We start from the raw sequence: 18,414 nt of genomic DNA, 5'->3' as shown, positions 1-18,414 counted from the left end.
GATCAGCTCTTGGGGCATGAGTTTGGGATGGTGGCTAACTACACGTTAGGATATCCAAGTGCCTGGACTCAGTCCCAGCTCTGGCTCCTGTCCAGCTTGTTGCTGATGTAAACCTGGAGGCAGCAGGTGGTGGCTCAGGTGGTTGAGTTCCTGCTGACCAGTCCCCAACCCTAATTCTTGCGGGCATTAGGGAAGTGCCCCGGCAGAGAGTTCTCATGTTTCTTGTAAATAAAAACTACAAGATTTCGTTAAGAGCACTAACAAGCTGCAACTTACCAAACTGAGGGTCGCTTCCCTCCCTCCCTTCTTTCCTTCCTTCCTCTTTTAGATTTATTTATTTATATTGGAAAGGCAGATTTACAGAGGAAAAAGATCTTCCATCTGCTGGTTCGCTCCTCAGGTGACTGCAGCGCAGGAGCTGAGCCGATCAAGATCCAGGAGCTTCTTCCGGGTCTCCCACACAGGTGCAGGGTCCCAAGGCTTTGAGCCATCCTCTGCTGCTTTCCCAGGCCACGAGCAGGGAGCTGGATGGGAAGTAGGAGCAGCTGGAATGCGAACCGGAGCTCATAAGAGATCCCAACGTGTATAAGGAGAGGGCGTAGCCACTATCCTGCCAGGCCCAAGGACCATTTTCTGTCTTCCTTTGTTCAATCTCTGAAAAACACGTGTGACTGACATGCCACCGTCACAGGGTATCACAGACTGGGGGATGTTTTTAATCATAATTCTGGAGCCGAGGGAGACCAGGATGAAGGCCCTGGCATTTGGTGTGCTGATGGCCTCCTTACTGCGTCTGGAGTGGCAGGAGAGAGACCAGAGAGCCACTTCCCTTTGCCAGCTCCCTTGATGGGGGGACCTATTGGCCCAGTCACCCAGACAGGCTCCACCTCTTCGTATTGTCACATTAGCAGCACCTAGGTCTTGGAGAGGACACCGTCTGGCCCTAGTGCTCACACACCATCTGACCCTGTTCCTTCTGTTTCATGGACCCCTCCTCAGATTTTAGCTTCTGCTTTTTTTCTGTTTTTCTTTGAACAGCGGGTATTCCTGGGCTTGGTGCTAGCCTCCCTGCTTGGACCTAGTCCCCTTTGTGCTGTGTCAGTGTCTCCCCGTTTTCTTTACTCACTCCCAGACTCTGCTAAAATTGTACTCTGTTGATTGTATATGTGGGTCTTGAGGAGGTTTGTGGAAATGCAGTAAGTATTTTAGTGCAAAACACCCAAAGTGGTAATATGCCCTTTCTCTGAGCTTTGTTAAAGTTCATTTTTACTTATCTAAAAGGCAGTGAGAGCAGGAAAAGACAGATCTTCCATGTTTTGTTTCACCTTCAAATGCCCACAACAGCCAGGACTGACCCTGGCAAAGCCAGAAGTCCAAGACTCAAAGCCAGTCTCGCGTGGGGGTGGCAGGAACCTAAGCCCAGGCTTGGGCCATCATGTGCTGTCTCAGGTGCCCGAGGTGCCTAGACGCAGAGACTCAAACCCACGGCCTAATGTGGGACGTGATTGTCCCTTGCCATCTTTTTTTTTCCTTATTTTTTTTTTTAACATTGTATTATTATTATTATTTTTATGATGCAGTTCCATAGGCTCCTGGCATTTCCCTTATCCTCTCCCCAATTCCCTCCCCACCACCTAGTTCCTCTATGTCATTACTAAAATATAGTGCTTCATACACTGTCATATGTCCATCATTGTGTGCATGGCCAATGGCAGAGAGTCCAGCATCCTATTGTCAAGACATAGTGAACAGTTTCATTGTAAGTTCATCTTTGTCTGGAAGTAGAAATGCATACTACATTGTTTTCCTCACATCTGGATGTTAGTCTCCATTTCACAACTATTGTACATCCCCTTAAATGAATAGTCATAATGCAAAATCAACAATAGAAAGAAAAATAAGAAATTTACAATGCCATGTAGTTAAATGACGTGTTACTAGATATGACAGGCTCCATTACACAGCTTTAAAGGCAGAGTTTCTGCTGGTTTACTCCCCCTGTGGCCACAAAGGCGCTTGGGCCAAGCTGGGCCAGGAGTCAGGGCCGCTGTGCAGACCAGCACTCCAGTGCGCCATGCTGGTGTCAAAAACACCACGGTGAATGCTCAGTGACTTCGGAAAACCTTCAAAGCAGCATTCCCCACCCATTCGCCTGCCCACAGGCAGGGAGTTTGTTCCCCTGTGTGGGTGGGAGCAGTGCTGCTGTGATGTTGGCAGGCAGATGGATCTTTAAGATTCTGATTTTGTTTCCTTTGGATGAGTCCCCAGCAGTCGGGTTGCTGGGGCCTGTGGTAGCTCTAGGTTGTATTGTTTCCCATCATGCCTGTCAGTACAGGTCCTGCCCCACCTTTAGACACTGTTGCAATGTGTTCCTTCCATCCTGTGCATGTCAGCAGTCCCTGACCTTGGAACTTAAGCACCAGTGTGAGGTGCGGGACCACGTCCTGCTCAGACTGCAAAGTGTTCTCTTTTCATAAGGAGATTAGAGACCCCAAGGACATCCTCTTGAATGAATTAATCCATACTGGTTCCATCTCCAAATGAGACCCCGTGTGGAGGCCGTAGGGTGTTGACCATCTGTGTGCTGTGCCACCCTGGGTGTCTGACCTTTGTCAGGGTCACCCTCGCCTCTCAGTCAGGTGGTGTGAGAGTAACGTGGGGGTTTTGTGGCTGTCCTTACTTTGGCTGAGGAAGATTCCTATTATTGGAAGTTTTTATTTTTATTATCAGAAGATACTGAATTTTTTTTTTTTAAGATCTATTTATTTTTATTACAAAGTCAGATATACAGAGAGGAGGAGAGACAGAGAGGAAGATCTTCCGTCCGATGATTCACTCCCCAAGTGACTGCAACGGGCGGGTGCTGCGCCGATCCGAAGCCGGGAACCAGGAACTTCTTCCAGGTCTCCCACACGGGTGCAGGGTCCCAAGGCTTTGGGCCGTCCTCAACTGCTTTCCCAGGCTACAAGCAGGGAGCTAGAAGGGAAGTGGAGCTGCCGGGATTAGAACTGGTGCCCATATGGGATCCCGGGGCGTTCAAGGTGAGGACTTCAGCCGCTAGGCCACGCCGCCGGGCCCAGAAGATACTGAATTCTGTGAAATGCTTTCTCTGTTTCTGTTGAGATGCTCATTTTCTCTTTAATTTGTGGGTGTGCTAAGCATGGATTGATTAATATGTTGTGGTCACAATGCAATTATTTTCCCTATATTGTGGAGTTTATTGTCACAAAGTTCAAAATATTGTCTTATCCTTTTAAGACCTCTGAGATCTGCAGGATTTGTAGAATATTCCTTTGTGTTTGTGTTGGTTTGGTTATTTTTTCCTATTCAAACTGATCAAAAGTTTTTTTCAGTATTTATTTTTATTTGAAAGAAAAAGTTACAGAGAGGGAGAGATTGATCTTCCATCCACTGATTGTTTCTTAAGTGACTGCAGTGGCCAGAGCTGAGCTGATCCAAAGCCAAGAGCCAGGAGCCTCCTGTGGTCTTCCACGTGGGGGCAGGGCCTAAAGACTTGAGCCACCATCTGTTGCTTTCCCAGGCCATAATCACTTTCCTTTTTTAAATGCTGTTCATTCATCTAAATCATCTAAGAAAAAGTGCACAGAAAATAGAATGAAAGGCTGAGATTGGATGCAAAAAAAAGTTTAAATCCATGCAGTTTTTCCCAAATGTGCATTTGGGTGAGCTTTTTGAGGACTTGGTGTAATAGGTATCTACTGATGTGTGATAGATCTCCTCAAAACATAAGGAATTAAGGGCCCGGCGGCGTGGCCTAGCGGCTAAAGTCCTCGCCTTGAACGCCCTGGGATCCCATATGGACGCCGGTTCTAATCCCGGCAGCTCCACTTCCCATCCAGCTCCCTGCTTGTGGCCTGGGAAAGCAGCCGAGGACGGCCCAAAGCCTTGGGACCCTGCACCCACGTGGGAGACCTGGAAGAAGCTCCTGGTTCCTGGCTTCGGATTGGCGCAGCACTGGCCGTTGCGGTCACTTGGGGAATGAATCATCGGAGGGAAGATCTTCCTCTCTGTCTCTCCTCCTTACTGTATATCTGACTTTGTAATAAAACATAATGAATTAAGATGAAAAACATCTGTCATCCGATGGCTTCCATTGAGCAGGAACTCGGGAACACGTGGGCTGGGGGGTTGCGCTTTGTGGTGGGCGTCAGATTCCCTCCCGTGATTCTCTAGGGCTGAGGTTACCTGCAAGTTTGGGACTGTTGGCTGGGAAGTTGGTGCCTCTTCACAGGGCTCCCCTGTTGCCCAGGACGGGGCAGCGACTGCTCCTGGGGCAAGAGATACAGGAAACCAAGAGGGAAGCTGCCATGCCACTCACCTAGAGTCTGGCCGTGGAACTTCCGTGCGGGCACTGCCGCCGTGTCTTGGCATGCCTGACGTTCAATGGGAGTGAGGGGAAGTGCATCTGTTCAGGTGGCAGGCTTGGTTGGGGCCATCTGGAGGCTGCTACCGCCGAAGGCTTTTTCCATGACGGGCTGACATTTGAGTGAGATCTTAGTGCGGGCTCTGTCTGGCAGGTTAAGGAGGCTTTTGGAGACAGAGAAGTGGGGAGAGTACAGTGGCAGCTGATCTGAGTGGGCCAGTGTGACCCACCGTGAGAAAGACGGAAGGGGCAGTGCCAGGACACAGAACACAGCGCGCCTCAGGGGACCTGTGTGCTGGGGCTGGTGGCAGGGGCTTCAGCATCGAGCAGGAGAGACTGGGATTAGATTGGCATTGCAGAAAGCTATAATTGACAGTAGGAAGAAACTGCAAATGAGAGGGAAGGAGTGAGTAGGTGGTCAGGGAGGCCCCGGCAGGGGTGAGGCTGTTCAGGTGGTCAGGGAGGCCCCGGCAGGGGTGAGGCTGTTCAGGTGGTCAGGGAGGCCCCGGCAGGGGTGAGGCTGTTCAGGTGGTCAGGGAGGCCCCGGCAGGGGTGAGGCTGTTCAGGTGGTCAGGGAGGCCCCGGCAGGGGAGGTTGCCCAGGAGAGCCCCAGCTGAGGAGAGCAAGGGCTGAAGGGTGGAGGCCTAGAGAAAAAAAAAATCAGCAGTGTCATACAATTACCTTGAAAAATAATGTTTATCCTTTTTCCTGTTTCCGAAAAAAGTTAATATTCCACTAAATAGCTATTATCTGGTGTTACTTTATAAAAAGATATTTATTTTTCTTGAAAGTAAACCATCTGCTGGTTCATGCCCCAGTGGCTGCCGAGGCTGGAGCTGAGCCTGTCCGAAGCTGCGGAGGACCACCCCTGCTGTAGCAGCAGCTGCGCCCTGTGGTCTGGAAGCAGGGAGCGAGGCCGCAGGGGACGCGCGGTGCCCCCTCTGTGCTTCTGTGCAGCACAGCCACCTTTGCTTCTGTGTGTGAGCAGTGTGTCTTGCAGGAAATTGTTACGGCTGGCAAACGGCCTGCCCCTCGAGGCAGGGTCTGAGGAGTGGCACCTATAAACACGTGCGAGGTAAAGATTCCTCCTTCTCTAATCAATTCAATCCCTTTTTTAAAGGATTTATCTATTTTTATTGGAAAGTCAGACATACAGAGAGGAGGAGACACAGAGAGAAAGATCTTCTGTCCGATGATTCACTCCCCAAGTGACCGCAACGACTGGAGCTGAGCTGATCCGAAGCCAGGAGCCAGGAGCTTCTTCCAGGTCTCTCACATGGTTGCAGGGTCCTAGGGCTTTGGGCCGTCCTCAACTGCCCTCCCAGGCCACAAGCAGGGAGCTGGATGGGAAGCAGGATCGCTGGGATTAGAACCGGTTTTTTAAGTTTCTGCTGGGCCTGGCACGATAGCCTAATTGCCAAAGGACCTTGCCTTGCATACACCAGGATCCCATATGGGCACCGGTTCATGTACCAGCAGTCCTACTTCCCATCCGGCTCCCTGCTTGTGCCCTGGGAAAGCAGTAGAGGATGGCCCAAAGTCCTAGGACCCTGCACCCATGTGGGAGACCCGGAAGAAGTTCCTGGCTCCTGGTTTCAGCTTGGCTCAGCACCAGCTGTTGCCCTACACTTGGGGGGTGAACCAGCAGATGGAAAATATTTCTCTGTCTCTCCTGCTCCATGTATATCTGACTTTCCAATAAAAATAAATACGTCTTTAAAAAAAAGTTTCTGCTGCTTAGAACTGCCATGACAGTTGGAGGGCAACCCTGGTGAAGTGGCTGCTTCTGACAGCTTCTGCTGGCTCCAGATGGCTGTTGTCAGGAAGATTTCCGTGGTGACCAGAGGCAGGACAAACCTGCCTGCCCAGCTTAGCTGTGTCACATCCGGCTCCTGCTGTGGGCTGGAGGGGGTGAGGCACCTTGGGAGAGGTGTGCCTGTACGCACGTGTCTGTACACGTATGCAGTGTGTGTGTGCTCTAGGTAAATAGGATCGTGTATTTTGCTGCAGGCCATTTGCAGTCTGTTCAGTGTCTGCCCATCTCTCGGGGCTCCCACTGTGGCAGCTGTGCTGGCCTCCTCTGGGGCCGTGGCTTCCTGCCCTGCAGTCCTGCAGAGCAGCTGGAGAGAGCGTGGGCAGCAGGGCGTCAGAGCCCCCCGCTCCCTCCCGGCCCTCCAGCCCTCCAGCCCGCTGCTGGCCGCCTCCACCTCCAGCCCCTCGGTGCTCCACCTGCCGGCTGCCTGACAGCAAGGCCCTGCAGGTGCTGCTCCTCGCGCCTGCGTCCCTCTCAGCGCAGCTAGCCCCACACTTGATCCTCACTTCCTTTTGGGCTTTGCCCACATACCAGCGTGTCTTCAGAGCTTTTGCTAATCACCTCTCTTCTGACGTGCTAGATGTTTCAATTGCTTTGTTTTTTGTTCACGCTACTGTTGTCATCACAATCTCTCTTTTTAAAGATAATAGCCTTGTCTTTTTTTTTTTTACATCTGATTACTACTCCTTTTTTTAATTATTTATTATTTAACTTCATTAATTACATTGTATTATGTGACACAGTTACATAGATACTTGGGTTCTCCCACCCCTCCCCAAACCCTCCCAACATGGTGGATTCCTCCACCTTGTTGCATAACCACAGCTCAAGTTCAGTTGAGATTCCCCCATTGCAAGCGTATACCAAACCTAGAGTCCAGCATCTTATTGTCCAGTGAAGTTCAACGGCTTCTTAGGTAGACCCTCTCTGGTCTGATGACAGAGCCAGCAGAGTATCATCCCAGTCAATTGAAAGCTCCAACATACCATCAGCAAAAATTTACATCATTATGGAATTAATTGACATAGTAATGAGTAACCAATATGTTAAAGATAAATGCAAGTTCTTAACCACCTTCTGTGACCACCTCACCTATACTTCAATTTTAGTTTATATACAACATATAACATTCAAAACATAACATGTTATACATAACATCATATCATCTTAAATTAAGGCAAACATGTGGTATTTAACCTTTTGGGATTGGCTCATTTCCCTTAGCATTATGGTTTCCAGTTTGGCCCATTTGGCCACAAAGAACTGCATTTTGTTTTTTTTAATAGCTGAGTAGTATTCCATGGAGTAGATGAACCATAGCTTTCTTATCCAATCCTCTGTTGATGGGCATTTTGGTTGCTTCCATGTTTTTGCAATTACTGATTGTGCTGCTATGAGCATAGGAGTGCATGTTGATTTCTCATAAAACAATTGTTCTGGATATATTCCTAGGAGTGCTATTGCTGGATCATACGGTATGTTGAATTTGAGTTGTTTGAATGTTCTCCATACTGATTTCCATAGAGGCTGTACCAGCCTGCAGCCCCACCAGCAGTGGAGTAGGGATCCCTTTTCCCCGCAACCTCACCAACAAGTGTTGTTGGTGCTTTTATTCATGTGGGCCAGTCTTACTGGCGTTAGGTGGTACCTCATTGATGTTTTAATTTGGATTTCCCTTATTGCCAGGGAACTTGAGCATTTTTTCATATGTTTATTTGCCATTTGGGTTTGTTCCTTTGTGAAGTGTTTGCCCATTTCCCGTGCCCATTTCTTGAGTGGCTTGTTTGTTTTGACATTTTGGTTGTTTTGTAGCTCTTTGTATATTCTGGAGATCAGCCCTCTATCACCTATGTCGTGTGCAAAGATCTTCTCCCATTCTGTGGGTTGCCTTTTTACTTTGTTGATTGTTTCTCTAGCTGTACAGAAGCTTCTTAGTTTGATGAGGTCCCAATTGTTTATTTTGGTCTCGATTTCTACTGCATTTGGAGTCTTTTTTAGGAAGTGAGGGCCTACCCCTAAGTGTTCCAGTGTGTTTCCAACATTTTCTTCCAAAAGTTTGAAGGTTTCTGGATGTAGGTTTAGATCTGTTATCCATTTAGATCTGATCTTAGTGTATGGTGAGAGATGTGGATCTATTTTTTTGTTTCTGCAGGCTATTAACCAGTTGTCCCAACAGCATTTATTGAACAGACCTTCCCATTTGCCTGGATTGTCGTTTGTCTTTTTGTCAAAGATTATTTGGCTGTATCTGTGTGGGTTTCCTTCTGGTGTTTCTATTCTGCTCCATTGATCTTCCTCTCTATCTTTGTGCCACGCTGTTTTGATAACCACTGCCCTATAGTATGTCCAGAGGTCCGGAACTGTGATTCCCCCTGCTAACTTCCTGTTCTTCAGGATGGTTCTAGCTATCCGTGGTTTTTTGTGCTTCCAGATGAACCTTTGGATCATTGTTTCCAGTTCCATGAAGAATGTTTTGGGCAATTTGATTGGGATTGCGTTGAATGTATATATTGCTTTTGGCAGTATAGACATTTTAATGATATTGATTTTACCTATCCAGGAGCATGGGATGTTACTCCATCTTTTGAGGTCTTGTTCAATTTCTTTTTTAAGTAGTTTGTAGTTTTCTTCAAATAAGTCTCCTACATTTTTGGTTAGATTTATTCCCAGATATTTCATGCTTTTCTCTGTTATTTTGAATGGTATCTTGCTGGTTAAGTCTTTTTCCATCTTGGGGCTGTTCGCATACACTATGGCTGTTGATTTTTGTTCATTAATTTTGTACCCTGCCACTCTACCAAACTCTCGTACAAGTTCTAGCAGTCTCTGTATTGAGTCTCTTGGCTCTTCTACATAAAGAATCATATCATCTGCATATAGTGAGAGTTTGACTTCTTCGTTTCCCATTTGGATTCCTCTGATTTCTTTTTCTTGTCTTATGGCCTCAGCGAGTACCTCTAGGACTATGTTGAATAGTAGTGGAGAAAGTGGGCATCCCTGTCTTGTTGCAGATCTCAGTGGGAAGGGTTCCAGCTTTTCTCCATTCAGTATGATGCTGGTGTTGGGTTTTTCATATATGGCTTTAATTATGTTGTGGATTTTTCCATCTATGCCTACCTTGGTTAGGGTTTTTAGTAGGAAGTGGTGTTGGATTTTGTCGAAAGCTTTTTCTGCATCTATTGATACTATCATGTGATTCTTGTTTTTCAGTTTTTGGATGTGGTGTATCACATGTATGGATTTCCGAATGTTGAACCATCCCTGCATTCCAGGGATGAATCCTACTTGATCTGGATGAACGATCTGTCTGATGTGTTTTTGAATTCTGTTGGCTAGGATTTTGTTGAGAATCTTAGCATCAATGTTCATCAAAGAGATAGGTCTGTAGTTTTCCTTCTCTGTTAGTTCTCTGTCTGGTTTTGGGATTAAGGTAATGTTGGCTTCATAGAATGAGTTTGGAAGGGTTGCCTCTTTTTCTATTGTTTTGAAGAGTTTGTAGAGGATTGGGGTCAGTTCTATTCGGAATGTTTTGTAGAATTCTGGAGTGAAGCCGTCTGGGCCTGGGCTTTTCTTTGTTGGGAGGTCTTTAATCACTGATTCAATCTCTACTTCAGTTACGGGTTTGTTCAGGTCGTTTGTTGCCTCTGGGCTAAGTTTTGGCAGGTGGTAGAAGTCTAAGAACTTTTCCATTTCTTGGTGATCTTCTGATTTGTTGGAGTACAGTGCTTTGTAGTAATTTCTAATTATGGCCTTAATGGATGCGGTGTCTGTTGTTATGTTGCCTTTTTCATCTTTGATGCTGTTAATTCTTGCCTTCTCTTGTTTTTTCTTTGTCAGTCGGGCCAGTGGGGTGTCTATCTTGTTTATCTTCTCAAAAAACCAGCTTTTTGATTCATTGATTTTGTGTATGGTTTTTTTTTACTTCTATCTGGTTGATTTCCTCCCTTGTTTTGATGATTTCTTGTTTCCTATTGTGTGTGGGGCTCTTCTGCTGTTGTTTTTCCAATTCCTGGAGGTGTGTGTTTAGTTCCTGTATTTGGCGCCTCTCTTGGGCCTTGACATGAGCTCCAATTGCGATGAGTTTACCCCGTAGCACTGCTTTGGCAGTGTCCCACAAATTTTGGAATATTGTGTCAGAGTTTTCATTTGTTTCCATAAATATTTTGATCTCATCTTTAATTTCTTCTCTGATCCATTGTTCGTTTAATAGCATATTGTTCAGCCTCCAAGAGTTTCTGTATTTCCTGGGGCATTTTGAATTGCTGATTTCCAGCTTCATTCCGTGGTGGTCTGAGAGGGTACATGGTATGATTCCTATCTTTTTGAAGTTATTTAGGTTTGCTTTGTGTCCTATCATGTGGTCGATCCTGGAGAAGGTGCCATGCACTGCTGAAAAAAATGTATAATCTGTGGCCTTAGGGTAAAAAATTCTATAAATGTCAACCAAGTCCAGTTGTTCTATTGTTTGTATGAGCTCTGTTGTTTCTTTGTTGAGTTTTTGTTTTGTTGATCTGTCTATTGTTGTTAGTGGGGTGTTAAGATCACCCACTATTATTGTGTGCATATCTATGTCTCCCCTTAAGTCCGTGAGTAATTGCTTCACGTAGCTAGGTGCGTTTGAATTTGGTGCATATATGTTCACAATGGTAATTACTTCCTGATGGATCAGTCCCTTCACCAATATATAATGTCCTTCCCTGTCCTTTTTGATGTGTGTCAGATTGAAGTCCACATCATCTGAAATTAAGACAGCTACCCCAGCCTTTTTTTCTCATCCATTGGCATGAAATATCTGTTTCCAACCTTTCACTTTCAGCTTCTTCGAATCTCTTCTGGTTAGATGTGTCTCTTGTAGGCAACAGATAGTTGGGTGCTGTTTGATAATCCATTCTGTTAATCTATGCCTTTTGATTGGTGAGTTCAGGCCATTTGTGTTAAGGGTTAAAATTGAGAGGTTGTGATTTTGCCCTGCCATACTTGTTTTTGTGGGTGTTGATATCTGTGTAATTGCCCTTCCTTGTGTGGACTTTAGTGGGGAGATCTTCCTGTTTGCCATCTTTGCTTATGATTCACCTCCTTTTTTTCTGGATTTAGTGCACTTCTAAGGAGATTTTGTAGGGCTGGTTTTGTGCTGGCATATTCTTCTAATTTCTCTTTGCTGTGAAAGTATTTGATTTCGTTCTCAAATACGAATGAGATCTTTGCTGGGTACAATATTCTTGGTTGACAGTTGTTCTGATTCAGGATTTGGAAGATCTTTGTCCATTCTCTTCTTGCTTGTAAAGTCTCTTCAGAGAAGTCAGCAGTGATCCTGATCGGTTTTCCCCGGTATGTGATCTTTTCTCTGCTTCGTACTTGTCTTAGGATTCTTTCTTTGTCTTCGTTGGAGTGGAACTTGAGCACCATATGTCTGGGTGAAGATCGCTTTGGGTCATATCTGCTGGGAGTCCTCTGACCATCCTGGATTTGGGCTGGGTTCATGTTCCAAGTGTTTTGAAAGTTTTCCTGTATAATTTCGTCGAGCACCATTTGCATTCCTGACTCTTTTTCCGCTCCTTCAGGAAGGCCAATAATCCTAATATTCGATTTTCTGAGGTTGTCTTTCATTTCTTGTATGGTCTTATTGGCTTTGTTCAGACTTGTCTCCAGCTGTTTCATGAACTGGGTATGTTCGTTTTGTGTGTCTTCCGTTTCAGAGATCCTCTCTTCTGCTGTATTTGTTCTGTTGGTTAGGCTCTCAATTTTGTGCTCTAAGTCAAGGATTTTACTTTTCATTTGCTGTATTTCTGAGGCTATGTGGTTCTTGAATTCCTTGAAGTCCTCCCAATTCTTCTCATTGTCTCTGACATATTTTAACATTATTTTTTTGAATTCCTTGTCTGGTAGATCTTCTATGTCTTCATCTCGCATCTCCGAAATAGACATTGGCTTTTGATCCTTTATTGGTAGGGTGTTGGCACTCTCATCTGGATCATTACCTTTTCTGGTATTTCTTCCCATTGTGTTAGTGTTTCTTTTTTGAGAGACCTAGGCACCAGTGTGCTGAGGGGTCTCCAAGCACTATCCTGTAGAGATCGGAGTCTGCAGGCATGGAGTAGCAGGGTGTGGGAATTTTCAAGGCACTTTTGGTGCGTCTCCAGAACACTGGACCTCAGGGCGCCACTTCCAGGGCCCAGCGGATTCAAAGCGCACTCTCAGCTCGTCCCCTACAGGTATGCTACCACAGGGCGTGGGGGAGTGAAGGCACTCTCTGTGCGCGCCCCCTGTGCGCGGGATCACAGGGCTCGGAGGATTCTAGGTGCTTTCTCGGTGTGTCCCCAGTGCCAGGGACTGCAGGGCGTGGAGGTTCCAGGTGCTCTCTGGGAACGCCTCCTGCACGCGGGTCCGCAGTGCTCTCCTGGTTCGTCTCCCAAGCACGGGACTATAGGGCATTGGGTGTTCCAGGTGCTCTCTGGAAGCGCCTCCTGCGCAGGTCCGCCCACCCCAGCACTTGCAGGGGACCGACTGCCCCAGCGCTAGCACGGGACTGCCCAGCCCAGAGGCGTGCTTGGGTTCCTGTGGGATAGCACCGCCCAGCTGAGTGCCAGACCGCAAAGGCATGGGGGAGTATTCAGTGTGCCTTTTGCCTTTCTCCCAGACACAGTTTTGGCAGTTTCAAGGCACTCGCCCGGTGTCTCTAGACACTGAAGTCTGGGGGGGGAGGGGTGGGGAGACGAGCACCAATTGTGTTCAGGCTCTGTGCATGCCCCTGGGGGGCCAACTCCCGAAGCCTCCAACCCACCACTGTCCCCACCCAACTCACTCAAACCTCAGGTTCTTGCAGTCTGCCTCTTCCTCTGGTGGGAACCCTAGCCGCGGGTGCGTCTCCCGGCTACTGCATCCGTTGCTGGTCCCGGCGGATGCAGGCGGCTGGAACCTGGAGGCTGCGGCTGGAACCTGGAGGCTGCGGCTGGTGCAGGTCCCGGTGGGGCTTGGCGACCAGGGTGGGCGGCTGCCGGCGCTTCCCGATGACTCAGGGTCCTGGTGTCCGCAGCGGGCGCAGGTCCTGGCGGGTCCTGGTGACCAGGGTGAGCAGATGCCAGCAGGTCCCAATCACCTCCGGTCCTCACGGCCACAGCGTCTGCGGGTCGGTCTGTGGATCGGTCTGCGGGTCAGTCTGCGGCTTTCAGCGTCTGCACTCAAAGGTGACTCAGCAGGTCAGGAGCGGAAAGTCGTCTTCCCTGCCCTTTGTTTTGTTTTGTTTTTCCCTGGTTGCTCTTCCGAGTTGTGTGGATTTTTTTGGTTCCACACTGTCCAGGGAACTTCACGTTCTTCTCCCTGTAGTTCTATGCTGCTCCACTTACGCTTTTGTCGCGTTCTAGCCCTCTCTGTCTGTGAGCTCTCTCACAGTCTTCCTCCTATGTCGGCCATCTTGCGACGGAAGATCCTTGTCTCTTTTTAAGACATATTTATTTTTATTTGTAAAGCAGTTATAGTTTTACTTCTTAAATGATCACAATAGCCAAAATTGGGCTGATCCAAAGCTCGGAGCCAGGAGCCTCTTCTGGGTCTCCACATGGGTTTCCGGGGCCCAAGCACTTGAGCTGTCCTCCACTGCTTTCCCTGGTCCTAAGCAGGAACTGGATTGGAAGTGGAGCAGCCAGGACACAAACCAGCACCACATGGGCTGCCGGCATTGCAGGCAGATGATTAGCCTGTTGAGCCACTTGACAACCCACAGTCTCTTTTTTTAGGCTCCAAGATTTTTCCCTGCGGTGTTCTGGTCATTAGACCCAGGTCTGATTCAGTCATTGCTGAATAAATGAGTCAGTGGGAGGCCAGCCAAGGTCAGGAGAGTGGGCCCCACAGCCAGATCTCCCTGTTGTCTTCACACCGTGTTCTAGAAGCGGCAGTGCGGTGGGCATTGCTGAGGTGGCTTTAGCACAATCTCAAGTGAGGTGTGACGAACACCGTCATTTTTGGTTGTAGTGCTGCAGTGTCAGCAGTTTGACGTGGTGCAGTGTAAGGCTTTTAGTGTCTCATTTTAGTGTCTCATTAATAACTGTTAGGAATTGTTAGGAGTCGGTGCTGCCCGCTGCTTGCTGCGTGTCAGGGTGCTGAGAGCTGGGCATACACGCTCGCCCGCGGGCCTCCTAACCACAGAGAGGCACAGCTTCCTAGCTTGCTTTATTCCATTTTATGGATGAAGAAACAGTTTCAGGGGCCAGAATTGCAGGTGAAGTCGCCATTTGTAGTGCTGTTGCACTTCCTGCCCAGCTCCCTGCTAATGTACAGGAAGGACAGCCCAGGATGGCGCCAGTGCCTGACCCCTGCAGGCCCAGAGAGGACCTGGATGGAGCTGCTGGCTTGGGCCTCGCTCAGCCCCGACCATGTGGCCATCTGGGGAAGGACTCAGTGGATTTAAGATTCTCTCTCTCTCTCTTTCTCCCTCTCTCCCTCCCTCTTTGACTCATTGTAACTCTTTCAAATACATAAATATTACAAAAAAAATACATAAATAAATATTACAAAAAAAGAAACCCAGCACAAGCACAGATTCAAAGCAGCGCGGTCCGTCTGCCTGAGCTCCGTCTGCTGAGCTCCGTCTGCTGAGCTCCGTCTGCCTGAGGTCCGTCTGCCTGAGGTCCGTCTGCTGAGCTCCGTCTGCTGAGCTCCGTCTGCCTGAGCTCCGTCTGCCTGAGGTCCGTCTGCCTGAGGTCCGTCTGCTGAGCTCTGTCTGCTGAGCTCCGTCTGCCTGAGGTCCGTCTGCCTGAGGTCCGTCTGCTGAGCTCCGTCTGCCTGAGGTCCGTCTGCCTGCGGTCCGTCTGCTGAGCTCCGTCTGCCTGAGGTCCGTCTGCCTGAGGTCCGTCTGCCTGAGGTCCGTCTGCCTGAGGTCCGTCTGCCTGAGGTCCGTCTGCTGAGCTCTGTCAGCCTGAGGTCCGTCTGCCTGAGGTCCGTCTGCTGAGCTCCGTCTGCCTGCGGTCCGTCTGCCTGAGGTCCGTCTGCCTGAGGTCCGTCTGCCTGAGGTCCTTCTGCTGAGCTCTGTCTGCTGAGCTCCGTCTGCCTGAGGTCCGTCTGCCTGAGGTCCGTCTGCCTGAGGTCCGTCTGCTGAGGTCCGTCTGCCTGCGGTCCGTCTGCTGAGGTCCGTCTGCCTGAGGTCTGTCTGCCTGAGGTCCGTCTGCCTGAGGTCCGTCTGCCTGCGGTCCGTCTGCTGAGGTCCGTCTGCCTGCGGTCCGTCTGCTGAGGTCCGTCTGCCTGAGGTCCGTCTGCTGTGGCTGGTGGCCACTTCTCACCCCTGCCCGGGGGAGCACACTAAGTCGCCCCGCTGAGATGGACACGTGGTCACTCGCCCCGGAGGGCCCGGGCCCTGGCCCTGGCCCTGCGTCCCATCACGGCACCTCGTGTCACTGGTGTGGCAGACACACACAGACACTCCCAGACAGGCTCTCACAGGCTTGCCTCTCTTGTATCTGGAGCAGAGGTGTTCATCTACTTTAACATGTTGGGAGATGGGCCTGGCGCCGTGGCCTAGCAGCTGAGGTCCTCACCTTGAACGCGCCTGGATCCCATTTGGTTGCCGGTTCTAATCCCAGCAGCTCCACTTCCCATCCAGCTCCCTGCTTGTGGCCTGGGAAAGCAGTTGAGGACGGCCCAAAGCCTTGGGACCTGCACCCCGTGAGGGAGACCCAGAGGAAATTCCTGGCTCCTGGCTTTGGATCGGCGCAGCACTGGCCGTTGCAGTCACTTGGGGAGTGAATCATTGGATGGAAGATCTTCCTCTCTGTCTCTCCTCCTCTCTACTTTGCAATAAAAATAAATAAGTCTTTTTTCTTAAAAAAAAAAAAAAAAGATGTCGGAAAAGCTGATGACATAAGTATTGCACTTGTAGTTCAGTTTCTTTTAATGCAGAAATGTAAAATGCTCACCCAGGTCAGGATAGAATGCTGAGTCAGAACAGGTGCTGCGTGACGGTTACAGTGGATATTCCGTTTTCCCAGCATTCCATACTCTTCATTCAAAACAAAGGGTGGTGACCTGTTGGGGAAGCGGGGTCTGGCCTGGCCCTCTGCGTGGCAGGAAGCCCCTCCCTGTCGCCAAGCCTGACTGCAAACTGGGAAGGCTGCTGGCCTGTCGTATTTCCCCACGTCTCACTGTCACTGTCATTCATCTCCAAGAAGTAGAGCCTGTCCTTCCATAGTGAAGGCTTAATGACACGAAAAAAGCAGAGAAGAGATGATAGTAATAATAATAATAACGGAATTGCATCTCCGTTGAAGCTCAGGTAGCTAGTTAGGGATCCTCTCCAGTGGGGAAGGAAGTCATCGGTGAGAAGTTACAAAGTTAGAGTAAGGCCTGACGCTAATGCCTGGCTGATGCTTCCTTTGATTGATGTATAATTCATGTGTTAAGTGCACACTTAGGTGGTTTTAGCAGAATCACCTCATTGGACCACTCCTGCCACTGCCTGCCTCCTGGGGTGTTTTTATCCCCAAGGGAGACATGCTGTTAGTTGTCCCCCGCCCCCACCGCTGCAGCCCCTGAGCTGCCTGCCTGTGACTCCGCCCCTTCTGGACATGCCTTTCAGTAAGGTCTGTACAGTGACCACACTTTGGTGTCGGGCTTCTTTCACTTTGTTGTTTCTAGACTCTTCCATGGCTTAGTGTGCGTCGGGGGTTTATTCCTGTCTATGGCTGACCAGTATTCATGGTGTGGGTACATTCTGTATATCTGTTCATCACTTGGTGGACATCTGAGTTACTTACTGACTGTGATGCTACCCTGAGCAGTAATGTGTGTTTTTTCAGTGGGCACATGGTTTTATTTTTGTGGGGGAGATGGGTGAGTATCCTTCAGAAAGTTGTGGGACACATCCTTAGATCAGTGAGATGGACAGCATTTCAGAACTGTCCCGCCCACCTGGACAGAGCCCTCGGAGCATGTGTCACACTGGGACCCTGGCCTGATATCGGTGGCCGTTCCCCATTCTCGGGTACCGGGGTGGTTGGGAGGCTGGGTATGGCCTCTCCCCCGTCTCTCCCTCCCTCCTCCCCTCAGAATTGGGAAACAGTGATCACACCCTCTTCTCCCTAACCCTGACCCTTCCCACCCTGCTGGACTATGTAAACATCATCAGATAATTTTTAAAAAGAGTAAAAAAAAGTTGTGGGGAAATTTGCACAGGTAATTTGCATGTGCATGAACTTTGGGAGCACCCTGGTACCTAGGTAGCGTGCGGCTGGTCACCTGGGGGCTGTGGGCGGTGGTCAGAACGCTGTGCCCGGCAGCTGGCAGGTTCCATGGGGGCTCCACAGCTTCACAGTGTCGCCTTGTCTGATCGGAGCCAGTCTGGTCTCTCTGAGTTGGTATCACCTTACGGGTTTTTGTAAATTTTTTTTAGAATTTGTTTTTTAAAACTTATTTATTTATTGGAAAGGCAGATTTACAGAGGACAAAGATCTTCCATCCACTGGTTCACTTTCTAAGCAGCCATAATCCCTGAACCTGAGCTGATCCAAAGCAGGAGCCAGGCGCCTCCTCCGGCTCTCCCACGGCTTTGGGACATCCCCGACTGCTTCCCCAGGCCACAGGCACGTGGTTGGATGGGAAGTGGGGCCGCCAGGATGTGAACTGGCGACCATATGGGATCCCAGTGCTTGCAAGGCGAGGACTTTAGGCACTAGGCTACCGCGCCGGGCCCAGTGATGAACTTCTGCCTGCTAATTGGCCACCTTTCTTTGGAGCAATGGATATTCAAATGTTTTGCCCAGTTTTTAATTAGACTATTTGTTACTTTGTTGCTGAGTTCTTGTATTTGTCTTAAGAGCGTGTGCCATCATTTGCTGGTTCATTCCTAAAAGCCTGCAGCTGCCAGCAGCTGGCATCCCGGGGCAACGCCGGGAGCTGTGGGCTCAGTCTGCGCCTCCAGTGTGCCCGGAGATCTGCAGACTTGGGCTGGTGTTGCTTTGGCAGGAAGCTGGAGCCTGAGGCCCCTCCAGGAGGACAGCCAGTCACTCTGGTGTGGGATATGGGCGTGGGGGCAGGTGGCTCACTCACTAGACCAAACACCGCTGAGTCCTCATTAAGGGGATGAGACGTGAAGGAGGGGACATGGTTACATAGGGACAGGAGAGATTTAAATTAGATTGTAGTTTCTATTTGGTTTCCCCTGAAGGCTAGTAAAATGTTCTAAAGGAGTGGGGCAGGCAAGGTGGTGTAGTGAGTTAAGCTTCTGCTTGAG

The 18,414-nt window shown here is 49.1% G+C and overlaps 1 protein-coding gene across 1 annotated transcript in view; it reads left to right on the top strand.

The window, feature by feature from the left end:
• The window catches only part of SGSM3 (small G protein signaling modulator 3), a 38,307-nt gene that overhangs the window by 11,855 nt on the left and 8,038 nt on the right, over window positions 1–18,414 (top strand). The gene's annotated exons all lie outside the window — the stretch shown is intronic.

The sequence above is a fragment of the Ochotona princeps genome, chromosome 15, assembly GCF_030435755.1.
Source record: "Ochotona princeps isolate mOchPri1 chromosome 15, mOchPri1.hap1, whole genome shotgun sequence".
In the NCBI taxonomy this organism is placed as follows: Eukaryota; Metazoa; Chordata; class Mammalia; order Lagomorpha; family Ochotonidae; genus Ochotona; species Ochotona princeps.
This window is presented reverse-complemented; position numbering and strand designations above follow the sequence as displayed.